Below are 16,683 nucleotides of genomic sequence, written 5' to 3' on the forward strand. Positions count from 1 at the left end.
ATCCCCTAGATTCATCACATCTTCACCTTCATCATCATCATTCGCATCACCATCATCATTTACCTCCACATTAGTTATCGATAAGTGTTCCTCGGCAACAATTGCAACGGGAGGAACAGGGTCTTCTTCATGCTCAGACCGGTAATAACATCATCTTCATTGTCTGAGGAGCTTTCTGATTCGGATGCTTCACTGATCTCCGCAAACTGGCCAAACTTCACCAGTGAGTACTTTCCTTGGAATACAAATTTCTTACCCTTGTGGTTTTGTTTCATGCGACCAAAAGTATTAGTACCGAAAGACTTCAAGTCCAAAGTTTCACCTCTTCTTTCTAACTACGGATATTTACTATCAAATATCATCTGGAGAAACCTTGGGAACATCAGAAATTTGTCCTTCCTTTTTCCTTCTAAAATTCTCATCATCTCATTCAAAATGTATCTTGAAAAGTTGAACTCAAGACCCATGACAAGAGAAACAATAGCACCAATGTTCAATAGGCAAATCTCATCAGCACCAGATTTTCTGCCTGAGATGCAGATTATGAAGGAGTGAGCAAGAAATCGCCAGTAAGGAGGCAACAACTTCTTCACGGTAGGAGGATACACTCCTTCATAGCCCATTCTTTCGATAATCTCTTCTGTTTGTTCAATAGAAATCTCAGTTTGAAACCCTGGCTGGTCATTGATTTGCAGCACTTCACGAATAGTTTGTTCAGACACCACAATCTTCTTTCCTTGAATAACTGATCCACTGTGTCTTGACCATCTTCTCTTTTATTCACAGAAGCCTTGTTCCAAAACTGCTTCACTAAGTATTGACAAATGATGGGATTTGACCTGAAGGCATGTGCAAGACAGCATCTCTTAAGTCCATGAATCATGGACCTAAATTCTTGGCGTTCTGCTGGAGGATCAAACAAGAAAGCAGCAATGTTGTGATTATCCACAAATTTCAAGTCTGCCATTTGTTCTGCACCAAACGAGCCAAGTGAGAAAACTAATGATTTAATCAATTAAAATTAAGTTTTCTCAATTATCAATTGATTAGGCCTTAATGAAATAAGATTTAAACGAAAAAACAATTTTATGGCCAAAAGCAGGTTCACAGTCGTAAACGGGTTTACGGCCGTAAACGTGTTTACGACCATAAACGGTTTGCCGCCGTAAACGGTTTGCGGCCGTAAACGCTGTTCGATGCCGAAAATCGTTTTTGCTTCAATAATCATGCAACACGCGACCAAATCATATAAAGAATAGTTGTGTGGGGTTCGCCTTTGCAATACCTACAAGATTCAAGGTTCAATTTCTGATGAAAACAACAAATAGATGATGAATTGGAGAAATGAATGACGAACAGGCAAGAGAAACTGAGAAGGGTGTGCGGCCAAAAATGAAAAAGTGAGGGTGAAGGGTTTTCAGCTGCGAACTGAACCTTTTATACCCAATACCATATCCAGCCCAAAACCCATGGGCTACAAACCCAATCGCCTCAAATCTAAACCCAATATATCCAATTTAATAAAAAATAAAACATTTTGAAGACTTAAAAATTAAAATTAAAATTAAAATAAAATAAAATCTAAAAAATTAAATTCAAACTAACATTTTTTTAAATTTCTTATTTTTTATAAAATAAAAATAAAAATAAAAAATAAAAATCAAATAAAATAACACTAATTTCTTTTCACCATTGCTAATATTATTTTTATGATTTTGGGATCAAAGTTTAAAGATAGCCTTAATCTGTTTTTCAGTACATCCACCTTCATGAATAGATCTGGTCAATCGTCGGTATTGTGGTCCACTTAAACACGAAAGATTGTGACGAATTTGGACATGCTACAAGTAACAAGACTTTTGACCCTATATACCTAAATGATACTCCTAGAGGGACCATTTAGCTGAAGACGACCAATGATATTGTTGTCCACCTAAATTTAGTAGCGAGATCTACAGACAACCTATTAAATGTTCAATTTTAGATGTACTAGAATGTGTTTCCCGCTTCCTGATATATCCCGGTATTCAAAGACTTCCAAAATACTCCTTACTTTATATGAGCAGACAATTATTAAGGAAGAAGATAGATTTTAGAAATGCATATGTCTTATTCTCAGGTCGGATCTCTTCCAATCACGCAGAGGGATTAACATATGGCTAATTGAATTAGAGGGATTGAGACATAGAATGTTGCATATGCTGTGTTCCAGGTCGGATAAAAACTTATCACGCAAAGGAGACACATATGACTAACAGACATAAAGAATTGCATATAGAAGGAGATGCATAGAAATAGAGTTGCATATGTTGCAGTTCAGGTCGGATCTTTTCCAATCACGCAGAGGAGGCAACATATGACTGACAGAAAGAAAGCAAGAAAATAACCTTCTACAGACCTACTTTATCGGAATTCCCAGTTGCCCTATCAGTACTGGAATTAAGGACATGCGTCCATACATCGAGAAAAAGTTACGTCACAGTTCTAGATACAGATTACTTTAGTGTAGCCCGCAGATTCTCATGTATATCTCACTGCTCAATCTACCCGAGCGCCGTATTGTCAGACCAAACGGAACTATCTAAGTCAATACTTTTCAAGTCCTTTTAAATGTCAATCTATACCTAGTCTGGTCCATTGAAATCTTTCGTGTCTACCAGCGCATTGAACACAAAGCCTACACAGTTCAGCGTTGGTACCTTACACAAATTAAAATTGCATGTTATCACTTGGTTAATATCACTTCTTAACTAATTACCTGCAGACAACCTCCATTAGAACATATTTTTGGATTTTTCTATTTTATTATTTTTTGTTTTGTTTTTATTTCTCCCCCTAAATTTGTGCATAGGAGAGAAAGGAAAATAAATGCGCAAATTTAAACTAACCTAAAACAAAAATTAGTCTTCAAAACGTATCATTTTGAGAAAACCCACAAGCACATCGAATCGAGCTTTGTTGAACGGTTTGGTGAACAGATCTGCCACATTATTATCAGTGTGAATCTGTTCCAAACGGATGAGAGAATGCTCATAACAATCTCTAATGAAATGAACTTTGATGTCGATGTGCTTGGTTTTGGAGTGTTGGACAGGATTTTTAGCTATTTGGATTGCAGCATCATTATCACAAAAGATTGGGGTTTCTAGAAAATTCAAACTGTAATCCAAAAGTTGGTGTTGAATCCAGATTACTTGAGAGCAACAGGCAGAGCCAGCAACGTATTTAGCCTCCGCCGTTGAGTTGAGACAGGATCCATTCTTCAGGGATAATGATTCCAGGCTTCAAGATGAGACACTCAACAGATTGTGCTTCAGCTCGGGAGCATAGTTGACATTCTCAAAGCTAAGCACTCCGTTTGTGACAGTTCTTTTCTGGGTGATCTTCCCACCTTCTCCTCCCGTGAAGGAAACATAGCCCCCATTAAAATTCTGAATGTCATGCAGTTGGGAGATGTCTCCTGTCATGTGCCTGGAGCAACCACTGTCGACATACCAGGGTCTGACGACATTCCTCCGTAGCTGTTCCTGCATGATGCGCGATATTAATTAGATTTTGGAACCCAAGTCATTGAAACACTGGGTTTTCTCTTGTTAGCAACATAAATTTCTGTTTCACTTTTTGAATTTGATTGATTACCAGACGCACATATAGATGATTTTGAAATGTTTAGAAACATTTACAGGTGATTTTGAAACATTTTTCTTTGGTTTTGATCGTTTGGGTTTCCGTCTAAGATTAGCCGAAGACCCAGACGAAGACTTTGACAAACCCGATCTTGGCTTAGCCACGTTCGGTTTCGTTAAAGTACCTGTTGTATTTTCATGTAAAACTTGTTTATTCTTTTCAAGCTCAGACTGTTTTCTGTCTTTATTGACATTCCAATCATCATCACGAGAACGAGATCTCGAGAACTTTCTAATGAGAGATCTTCCTCGTGACTCGTTCTCTCTTCTTTGTGCATAAAAAGGAACAAATGCCCGATTTGGACAATTGTGTGCAATATGACCAGCAGTTTCACAGTTAAATCATGTCTGTTTCTTAGCATAAAAACCGGTACCGCTCTTTTCTGGTCTAGTGTTCTTATTGACTCTCTTACTCTTCCGACAAGTGCATGTGCAAGATTCAGATTGAGTGAAACGTGTAGGTGGAGTGTATGTGCTAGTAACAGGAACATTAGATTTATCAAACACATCACCACACTTATCAATAACATCTGAATCATCAGACTTTGACACAGAATCATCAAAAATCAAAACATCAGTTTTAGAGTTAGAAACAAAAGCATCATTGTTTGAAACAGAAACATTAGATTTTGAAACAATATTATTATCAGAAACACTCTCTCCAGCTTCTTGCTTGCCATGAATTAATGGTGAATCTGCATAGGAAGTAGAAATGTTAGTATCCTTTTCCTTAGCACTACTCTCCGGTACAGGTACAACAGGTTTGCCATAGGCAAGATATTCCTCTCTATCTATTTCTTCCTGGGTCATGGGGATAGCAGTGTAATTGTGATTAAATGGAGGAGGGACACTCTCATACCCTAGACCTACCTGCTTCTTGTCATTCCATCTCATTTGTTTCTATATTATGGTTGCAACTCTCTCACTTGACACATCAAACTTTTTGAAATTAAAATCAACATTTTCAAATCGAATTTTTAATGTGTCAAGCTTATCAGTCACAGTGGCAAGTTGTTTCTTGATAAAATTGTAGTTCTCACACTTGTTGCTATACTCTTCCTGTAGTTTCCTAAAATCCTTAGTTTTGGCCTCTAATTGTTCTTTTAGTGGTCTTTGGCCCTTCCTAAGGTTATAACCTTCGTACTTAAGGTCCTCGTTTTCTCTATGGAATAATTTGATTTGTTCACTTAAAAACTTAATCGTAGTTTCACAAGATTTAGAGCATGAAACTTCATTGACCGAAATATTTGAGGAACTCATTGTTTATCAAAAATGCCTTTTGACTTGAAACCAAGAAAGTCAACCTTAAAAATCAAGTTTAAAAGTCAAACTAGAAAAGTCAAACCGAAAAGCTGAACTTGAAAATTTGAAAGTTAAACGAGAAAGTCAAAGTTTAAAATCAAAGGTCAAACTTGAAAGTTAAAGTCAATTTTTTTAATTTTCTTAATTGATTGAAAACAAAACTTGTAAAGAAAACACAACCGAAAAGAGGTTCACAACTGAGAACACGGTTTACAGCCAAAGAGGTTTACGGACGAAAAGAGTTTACGGCCGTAGACGGTTTACGGTTGAGAACAATTTGCGGCTCACAGCTGAGATTAGGTTGACAGTCGAAAACAGGTTGTTTGCAGTCGAAAAGAGTTTACAGCTGAAAACACAAGAGGTTTACGACCGAAAACCGAGTTTACAGCCGTAAATAGATGAACAGTTTACAGCCGAAAACACCCAAAATTTGAAGAGAACAACTGATTTCGAGCAGATCTTCAGTCCCTTTGGCCTTGAAATCGCGATCAATAGCAGAAACTCAGTAACCAAGCTTGAACAATCACAAAAATGAAAACTGCTCCAACCAAAAACGAAACTTGATCAGATTTGACACTAGTATGGCTCTGATACCAATTGTAAGTCCCCAAATCTGGAACCAACAAGTGATCAAACACAAGAACAAGCAATACTCAATGAGAACAAGAATGATTAGAAGCAAGAATGATCCAAATTACAGACGTTTCTATTGAACCGCAAACGTTTGGTACAATGGATACACACACATACAACCGTACTTGCTTCTGACAAGACTGACATTATATATAGGGAACATGAACCGCAAACAGTTCACGGCCATAAATAGACTCACAACCGCAAACATCGGTTGAACCGAAAACACCATGTTTTCGGTTCACCCAACCGCAAACCCTATAAACACCTAAACAAAGACTAACAAGACTCATACAAATGAATGCCTGCCCAAACCAACAAAATATGACCTAATAGTGGGCAAGTTACTTGGTTACATGATGAAGCGAGTCCTGGACAAGGATCTTCGAATGGGGAACTACTCCTCCTATGCCTTTCGGTATCTTCAGATGTTTAGAATTGGAAAGCCGACAACTCCAAAAAAGAAGAAAGTATGGGAAAGTAAACGCTTTTCGCAGATAGAACGCACAACTTTATAGGAGCAGGCCCATGGATCATACTAAAATCGCCACAGGGGGACATCCTACCCCAGGCAGTTAGTTATAAATTCAATGCAAATAACAATGAAGCAGAGTATGAAGCACTGATCATGGGGCTACAACTAGTCATGGATCTTCAGATCAAGGATCTTCAGGTATATGTCGATTTTTAATTAATAAATAACCAGTTTAATGGATCATATGCAGTTAAAGGCGAAACACTAGCACTATACCTTCAAATTCATAAATTAGCCTCCGAATTTGAAGCTTTTTGTCTGAATCAAGTTCCTAGAGAAAATAATGTTGAGACAGACACATCAGCCAACTTAGGGTTTTCCCTCAGGATCCTGCCAGAGACCAGGATCCCAATAACCCATAGAATGATCCCAACGATAAAAGATCCCTCCAGGAGACCAGACGACCCCGACGACCATAATCAGACGACCAGCCTAGCAACAATCGAAGATCCTGATCCTCAACCTCCTCACCAGGATCCTAATAATCATGGTCTTGATCACACTTTGTGATGACCCAAGGGAAATTATACAGGAAAACCATGGTAGGTCCATATCTTAGATGTTTGGAAGATCACGAAGCTTCATAAGTTCTAAAATACATACATGAAGCTGATTGTGGCAACCACACTGGGGGCATATCCTTATGTCCTAAAGTGTTAATAACAGGATACTATTGGCTAACCATAAAGAAATATGCCTTCCTGCATGATCAGAAGTGTGATTCATATCTCACTCATTCAGAAACAGGAAATGAGGCATAGTGGCTAGCATCCTGCCAATATCTTGGAATGCTATACACCTCAAAGTGCACTTTATGTAAGTCGATTTAGTTAAATTTCCTCACAACCAAGGCGAGGTACATACCTACTCCTTATTCTCGTTTCTTTTCTTTGTATATTTTTATTCCAAGAACACTACTGACTTAAGCATCGGAGGGGCATTAGCCAAGCTAACGCCCACCCCAAGCTATCGTTTGCAACATGTAGAAACTGAAGGATCCTAGCCATTACGAATAGACACTAATAATCTCTCATCCGATTAAGGGTACTTAATCCCCTCTAAGGTTTAAAGAGTTAATAACCTTTTTCATCTGTGAGTAAGGGGATCATTTTTCGCTTTAGTGACTTAGCAACCCTCTTATTTCTGAACATATGTTAAGATCCTAAGGTTTAAAGAGTTAATGACCTCTTTCTCACAAGTTTAGGTTTCTACACCTCTCTTGGACGCATGAAATCTAACTATGGGATGTGAATAAGGGGATCATTTCACGCTTTAGTGACCTGGCAACCCTCTTATTTTTGAACATATGTTAAAATCCGAAAGTAAATTTCTAAGGTTTATAACATTATCATGTTATCTTACGAGTTGGGATTTTCCCCAATTGTTATGGGATTTTCCCCAGTTATTATGGGATAATCCCCAGTTATATTCTAAAGTTTGTATTTTCCCCAATACATCTTAAGTTGGGATCTTCCCCAATATTTCTCAGGTTGGGATATTCCCTAGTATATCTTACGTTGGGATCTTCCCCAAGATTTCTTAATTTGGGATCTTCCCCAGTATTTCTCAAGTTGGGATCTTCCCCAGTATTTCTTGAGCTGGATCTTCTCCAAGATTTCGTAAGTTGGGATCTTCCCCAAGATTTCTTAAGTTGGGATCTTCCCTAGTAAAACTCTAAGCTGGAATCTACCCCGGTGAATTGCTATGTGGGATCTTTCCCAATATTACCTAAGTTGGGATCTTTCCCAATATTACCTAAGTTGGGATTTTCCCCAACGAGAGTTAAGTGTGGATTTTCCCTAGTAATTTGCTAAAGTTTATAACACTGACGCGTTATCTCATGTTGGGATTTTCCCCAAAAAAATACCGAATGTTTATAACATTTTCATGTTATCATACGGTTTAGGATTTTTCTTAGTAATTTACTAAGATCGGGTCACTCTCCCGAATATATGCAAGACTTGTAGCATTACCATGTTACAAACAAGAGTTTTCTCAGCTGGATTCATCTCCAAATAATTTCTAAGACGGAATCTTCCCCAATTCACTAAGTAAAAGCTAAACAAGGATCTTCCATGATGAAATCCTAAAGCAAGAATCCTCCATATACAAGTTTCAAGATCACGTGGAGCTAAAAGACTTACAATGCAAAACTTATGCTAAGTCAAAAGTCTTCAGAAGGTCAAAACTAAACCTAAGGGTCATCAGGTTCTATCTATCCTTATTTCCTAAAAATTATCCTTATAAGAAGATTCTCCCATGTTATAATCAAAAGTTTATCCTTTTTAACTAAAACTCCTAACGGTTTCAAAGCGCTAGGAAGATGATTAGCTATCCTAGATTATTAGGATCCCAAGAATTCTTGTAAAACCTAAACTCTTTAGGATCCTAATCGTCTAGGGATCCTCAAGAAAACCTATTTTGATTCTGTAACCAAATCAATCACACAAGAAAAGAGATAAACCAAAGCAACAATATTAAAAGGGGTTACCCTCCAACCCAAAAAAAAAATTGTTTTACAGAACAAAATTTTAAAATTATTTTTTATCAAACTTAATTCAAGGTTTGATCACCCCCAACTGGGATATACTCTGTCTCTTTCTTCTCTTCTTTGCAGGATCCTGACCAACATTTACAAGCTTTCCAGTCAACTTAGCCATGGTTTCATGCCAATCTTCCACATTCTAGGATCCTGCATTCTCCGCATCCTTCGCCATCTTGTTCTTTACCTCTTAGTTGACCTCAACAACAATGATCTTAACCTTAGAAATCAACTCCTCAGTGTCCAGCGCATGCTCCGCGCGGTCAAGCTTAACCTTCTGATCTTCGGTGGATCGAGAAACATGATCAAGTAACCTATAACAGATCATGGTAAGTGAATTAAAATCAAACAAAAAAAGCATAAAGATCCTTACAGATTACCAGAAAGAGAGTAACTACCTCAGCGCCTCGTCCACCCCAAGGCTCTTCAAATCCAAGGTCTCAGCCGACTTCCTCTTTCGTGATCCTCGAGTATTGACAGTCAGATCTATCGAGGTTCTCTTTAGAGGAAGAGAATGTGAAGTGTTCTCCTTCTTCACCACAAGTTGGCCACCGGACAAGGCGGAGTCGATACCAACAAGGGTGAACCAAGCAGTGGAGTGTGTAGCCTTGGATCCTAAACAAAACAAAGGAACTCAATAAGTTCAGGATCCTTCATGAAGAATAAAATTTCACCCCCAGATCTATTTCACCCCTAAGTCTATTTCAACTCATGCGTTGGCCCAAGCCGTACCGGGTCTACTTTACCCCCGAGTCTATTTCAACTCATATGTCAGCACTAGGCTGTACATGGTCTATTTCAGTCCCGGATCTAATTCACCCCACATACATATAGCAAACAGGCACACATCCATATAAAACATACAACAGGATTAACAAAGACTACATGCACACAACATATCCTAGTGTCCTATAGAGCAAACTCACCTCAGTCTGCTGTCAGTCAAACAAATGATCGGGATGCTGAATCGGAAAATCCACACGCTAATCGATCAAATAAAACCCCAATTAATAAATGGGGCCATAAATGATAACTGGGAATCTAGTTCATTTGTCCAACACTCAGGGTAAAATACCATTTTACCCTTTCCTCTATTGGCCCAATAACTGAGGCCCAACCTAATGACACCCAAAAGTCGAATATGGCCGGAATTCATAAATGATCCCCAAAGGCCATTATGGGCCGAAATACAAGAAGGCCCAAATCCAAACAATGACCTAAATTGAGAAAGGCTAGTGGCCTAACAAGGCCCAAAACCCTAATAGTCCAAATACGGACCAAATCATAAAAATCAACAAAAGTCAACAGCTACTAAGTACGCCCAACGTACTCAGACTTACGCCCTGCGTACGCCATCTTTGGCCAGTACACGCTGCGTACGAGTTGGGTACGCCCAACATACTCCACAGCAGTCGAAGGTCACCGTTAAGTGCTTAATCGGTTAAGCCACTAAATCCAATTCTCAGATCTGATCCTATATGATGTCTTAACACGTAAATTTGGCAACTTTACTCCTATACATGTCTTAATGGGACCCAATAACGATAAAACCCATAATAAGAATCTTAACACATGCATGGTCCAATATAACACATCAAGATTGCATTTTTATGAACAAGGGACCTCAAAAATGCTAAGATCTACCACCCCTAGCTTCTGGAGTAGCTCATACTCTTAAGCATGACTTAAAGGACCATAAAAAGTATAAAAATAAGCCCTAACTAGATCTATCAAAAGAACCATCAAGTTAAGAGCTTTATACCTCCAAAATCTTTCCAAGTTGGTGATGATTCTGGATCCACAAGCTCCAACCACACCAATGCACCTTCCAAGAGCTCATCTTCCTTCAAGGTCTCCAAAAACACTCTCAAAGATCACTTCCAAGCTCAAGGCAATTAGGATTTCGTTCTCAGGGTTTGGAGAGGTGGAGGCTGGTCATAAGAAGGTCCAAAGACAACTTAAGGTGTTTAAATAGGGCTCAAAACCTAAAATTTAGGATTTGTCCAGGTGACCGTACGCCCATCGTACTCCACGTATGCCCCGCGTATGTGGATGCCTCCGTGATCAAGCTATCGACCCAGTATGCCCAGCGTACTCCTATTGTATGCCCGGCGTACTCGGCCAGGGACCAAAATGCAAGAATTTTAGGTTAAGGGCAAAAAGGGAAATACCTAAAATGCAAATGTTACAAAAGCTATAGTACCTATAAATAGTAGAATGCTACTTATGAATAAAAGGTACCTAAACATTACAATTATATATATATATATATATATATATATATATATATATATATATATATATATATGTATAAATAGGTATTTTCAAAATATAACAATTCAAATCTAAGAACTCACCAACATTATGTTGATGTTTTCAAAGCCACATGTATTCCTAGGAAATCAAGAGATGGAAGCTTGCACTCCCTGAAGTCATGACGTGCGCCTCAATGGAAGAAGTACCTATGGAACCACTAGAAGTGTTATTGCTAGTATCATTTATTGTTATGCCTATTGTCAAGGTGTCATTTTTATCTAAATCCATGGCACTATAAACCATATTTCGATGTAATTTTTATTCCATAATGGAAGTGATATTTATATTATACCTTCTATATATTGTTCAATGTATGTTCGATAACTGTGATGCCCTATCAACTTCGCACAGCCTGGTGTTTCCACCGCTGACCGTAGGTGTCACAAACTTGTATAGACAATTAAGTGTCGTTCGTTCTGACATCCTCAAATACTCAACATATAAGTCTGGTCTCATGCCTAAATCTAGTTGGCGGATTACAGTTATACATTTTTGAATTGTAGAGAAACCTTTATGGCATATTGCATCAACCCTCTACTGAAAATATGGAAATCGATTTTTAATATCATCAACAATGTAGAAATAATTCTTTCCTCATTCGGAACCGATGTCTGAATTTGTCAACGTAGACTGCATCATCTGTAACATCCCAAAATTATGAGGTAAAAGTTTCATTTTTAATTCAACCAAAACATTAATTATCTTTAAGTCAACATTTAATAACTGCTTATCCAAATATTCAGAAGTACTTTTATAAGAAAATAGTTATCAGAGTACAATCCCAAAATCATCATGATGCAGAAACATGGGTAGATGCGCTGCGATCAAATCGGGCCCTTCCCTTTCGAATCGGAAGTAACTAAAACCATAACCATAAAAACCATAAGCACAAATCTTAGTGAGTTCCCAAAATACCACATACCATACATACCATTAGGCCTAGCCCGCATATTGGGCCCATCTCACCATAACGAGCCTAGCCCTGCCAAACGATTGGGCCTAGCCCGATCATACAAATGAAAAAGTCACAAAGACAGTTAGCACATAAATAACATACAATAGGCCTAGCCCTTCCTGTTCCATGGGCCTAGCCCAACATACAAATGGGCCTAGCCCGTTATACAATGGGCCTAGCCCAACATACCATGCAAGAGTCACAAATACAACTAGCATAACAAAACCTAGTGGGCCGGAATTAGTGCCTTCGATCCACGAGTACACTGAGGAGACTCACCTCAATCTGCTGACAATCAAATAACTGCTCGGACCGCTGAATCGGATAACCTCGCGCCAACTAACAATAAATACAATCTTAATCAATAATTAATCCAATAACCCAAAATTCGAGGCCTACTCCACAAATCAACTTCCTAAAGGGTAAAATACCATTTTTACCATTTTCTTACTTGTTCCATGACTACGGTCCAACCCAAATGCACAAAAGCCCAAAATGGAAACCCAAAGCCCAAATTAAAGCAACAAAATCCCATTATGGCCCAATAACCACTCTATTGGGCGCCAAAACCATCATGTACCTACTTCCAAGAAAAACCCTAAGTCCATCTATGGCCCAAAGTCAGAAGCCCAATGGCCCAACAAGGCCCAAAACTCAAAAAGCCCAAAATGACCAGCTGGGGAGTAAACCCCACGTACTCACCCTCTAAGCATAGAGTACAAGATATTTATGCACGAATAACCCATTACGCTGAGCTTACTCCTACGTACGCCCAACATACTCAACAGAGAGCCAAACACCATATTAAGCACTCAATGGTTAAGACAATGACTTCTAAACTCAGATATGACCCTAATGAGATGTCTTAACACGTAAAGTTGGCAACTTTACTCCTTTGCATGGCTTAATGGGACCAAATCCTTAATAACATTCATAATACACATCGAAACTCATGCATGGTCCAAAATAACTCACCAAGATGACATTTTTTTGAACAAGGGACCTCCCAAAGGCTAACATCCAACACTCTACGCTCTTGGAGTAGCTCATACTCACAAGGATGACTCTAAGGACCAAAATGAACCCAAATACTCCTTAAACTAGATCTAAGACCTAGAGTCATCAAGATAGAAACGTTATACCTCCAAAATGTTGATCAAGATTAAACAAGCTTGGATCCAAAAGCTTCAAGCAATCCCACACTTCTCCAAGAAGTTCCTTCTTCCTCTATGAACACCAAAAAGCATGAAATACCACCAAAAGCTCAAAAACCACTCAAATAAGGGCTAGATTTTCGTTTCTAGGGTTTAGAGGGATGGAGGCTGAAGATAATAAGGTTTGGTGGTGAGTTAAGGAGCTTAAATAAGGTCCAAGACCCTAAATTAGGATTTGGATCCGACTGGAGTACACCATGTGTACTTCTGCTACGCCCAGTGTACTCCATAAGCCATACGCGATCAAATTGCTTAGTACGCCCAACATACACCAATGTACGCCCCGCGTACTGGCCTTCACACTAGTACGTCACTACATTACCCACACCCAAATGGGTCTAAATCAGTTTTCGTCAAGAGTCCTAAGCCTGATGATACTCGTTCTGCGGGCCACCACCACGCATTAGGAAAGGATTCGTAATAGGGCGTTATAACTCTCCCCCACTTAAATTAGATTTTGTCCTCGAATTCTCTCCATACAACCCTCCTGGAAACCAACACTCCGATCAAAACCTTCAAGTGCTAAACAAAACACTGATCCCATAACTGTCGATCGAACATGATACTCCTAAAATCCCGAAATCCCATCACTTGCCTAACCTCCATATAGGTGGAACCAATCCGAAACATAATCACAAGAGTCCCAACCAAAATCCAACTCGATACACAAATCATAACCGGAGGTCCAAGGATTCATATTTGCATTTCACCTGAAATATTCTGATCCACAGCATCCATTCACTAAACGGGGATATAAAATCTCCAACCACCGTTGAGAGTACCAGTCTCAAGCCTGGTCCAACCACCAGGTTCCTGAGAGTTCAACCGATGAGGCTACCCTAGCCTATGCCCCACACTATGCCACTTCCTGGCCACATAATCATCCTACTAAAGCCATAATCTAATGTAACACCCCGACTCTCAGGTATAAACTTCCAGTCTTATATTTCCATTGAAAAAGGTCGACTCGATGAGTTGGATGCCCTGAATCGTCGAGTAGGCACGGTTTTGGTCGCGAGTCTTAAGTGACCAACTCGACGAGTCGGAAGACAGACTCGACGAGTTGGAGCTGGGGGATGAAACCCTATTTTTCGGGGTTTTGCACCCTATTTAAAGGGCCATTAACCTCCCTTAGCCTCCCTTACAGCCCCCTTTGAGTCCAGAAACCCTAAATCGCCGTTTTCTCTCTTATTTTGTGATATTAAGCCTTGTGGTGAATTGTGGAAGGAAGATCTTGAAGTGCTCAAGCTTGGAAGAAGGGGAAGGCTGTAGATCCGGGTTCTTCTTTATCTTAGCACCGTTTTTGAGGTAACAAGTTGTTACCCTGACCTTCTTCTATCTAGATCTATGCATGTTTGAGATTAGGGCCATTTTGGCAATGTTGATATGTTACTTTGGGTATTAGGCGTGATCTGAAGTTGCAACTTCAGATCTAGGCTTATCTTGGTCTGTAAGATCATAAAGTTTCAGCCTTTAGTGAGTTAATACCTACTTCATCCCTTTTAGCTTCATTTGGGCCATTATCACCTTGCATGTACGTAAAGTTTGCAACTTTACGTAAGAAGTATGCCTTAAGAGCTTAGATCTGCATTATGGAGCTGTAAAGTGGCTTAAAATCGTCTGGATGGAGAAAGAACTGAAGGAACTCGACGAGTTGCATAGCCAACTCGGCAAGTCCGATGAAGATTAGCCTTAAAGGTTTCTGCATGGACTCGGCGAGTCAGTAGGGTGACTCGACGAGCCAGTTAGGGTTTCCTCGACTTTAGATTACGCATAGACTCGACGAGTTGGTGGTAAACTCGGCGAGTCAGTGAGGGTTTTATGACCTTCTGAACCCTTAAGGAACTCGACTAGTTGCTAGCTGCACTCGACGAGTTGGGTCAACATGGACTGTTGACTTTGACCATTGACTTTGACTTTGACCAAGGATTGACCAGTTTGACCTCTGGGGGTATTTTGGTAATTTGGAAATTTATGGAAATGGTCTTATGGTAACTATAGGTGCTGGAGTTAGTGGCGGTGGTTCGAGATTTTGAGCTTATCATTTCAGTTCAACAGTTATGAGGTGAGTTTTCCTCACTATGCTCAAGGATCTAAGGCGCCAAGGCTGGCCCTTTTTGATTGTGACTCTGATATGTTATGCTAGTATGAGATGTTAGATTAGCATCCTGGTAGAGAGGATGGTATTATGTTGCTATGATCTGTAGATTAGTATCCTGGTAGATAGGATGATGTTATGCTAGTATGATCAGTTAGATCGGTTTGTATTTCTATAGACTGTTATGTGATTATCTGATATATGTGCACATGTTGATTGATGGTTGAGGCTCCTCTGCTTTGTGCGAGAGCCAACAGACCTGGGCATTCCAACCTGCTGGTTGTGGGCCATGAGTATTCCATCCTGAGGATGATTGGACTCGTAGTATGATGGCATTCCAACCCGATGGTTGTGGGCCTGGGGTATTCCATCCCGAGGATGATTGGACCTATAGTATGAGTGGCATTCCAACCCGATGGTTGAGGGCCTGGGGTATTCCAACCCGATGGTTGATTGGACCCATAGTATGTTGTTTGTTATTATATGTGTATTGTTGTGTATGGGTATTTTGGGGGAACTCACTAAGCTTCGGGCTTACAGTTTCAGTTTTGGTTTCAGGTACCTCAGATGATCGCGGGAACACAAAGGTGTGATCATACAGCTCCTCACATTTTATGACTATGTTTCTGGGATACTCTGATATGGAACTATTTGAAAACAAATTTGTAATAAACATTGGCTTCTAAATGTTTTAAAAAGTTTAAATTTGACTTGATTTTTATGGATATTACAAGTTGGTATCAGAGCCTTGGTTTAAGTGAATCGGAGGAACACTCGTTTGAATCCAGTCTCAAATTAAGGAAAGGATTTTTCAAAATTAATTTTAAATAGTTTTCAAAATACTAAAGGAGGGTGTAGAGTATACGATCATCCAGAGCCAGTAAGTAAACCCCAAAATACCATGCAGTTGTCTGATTATGTGATATGTTAGAACATCATGCCAGTGCTAGGCTAGGGATCTTCAAGAATTGCATGATAGAATTGCCTGATTGTATGATGCCTGGTAGCCTAGGGTTTTCACTATATGAAATTGACATCATTACTGTAGTTTCTTAGTGTGTGCATCACGGTCATACATAATTAAGATCTTATAGCCTGAGAATGTTTGGTTTGGCCTTATTTCCTATTCTTGTTTGATGAAGGGCTTAGGGTAGGATCAGGTATTCAAAAGTCTATAGGGTCCAGCATTATGTATGACTAGCATACACTAGTGTTGCAGGGTTGGTGGAAGTTTCATGGATGGTTGAGTCGTGCGAGGTCAGTAGACCAGTTATGAGATAGTTAGCTTCCCTCTAAGAGAGAGAGAGGATTGAGCGATCACCATGCATATGTATATTGTTATGGTGTTGTGATGATACTTGAGACAAATATGGGTAGGTGTGGAAGGTAGTATGGGCCCGTA

Source organism: Lactuca virosa, chromosome 5 (assembly GCF_052849685.1).
Source record: "Lactuca virosa cultivar CGN04683 chromosome 5, Lactuca_virosa_CGN04683_v6, whole genome shotgun sequence".
Classification (NCBI taxonomy): Eukaryota; Viridiplantae; Streptophyta; class Magnoliopsida; order Asterales; family Asteraceae; genus Lactuca; species Lactuca virosa.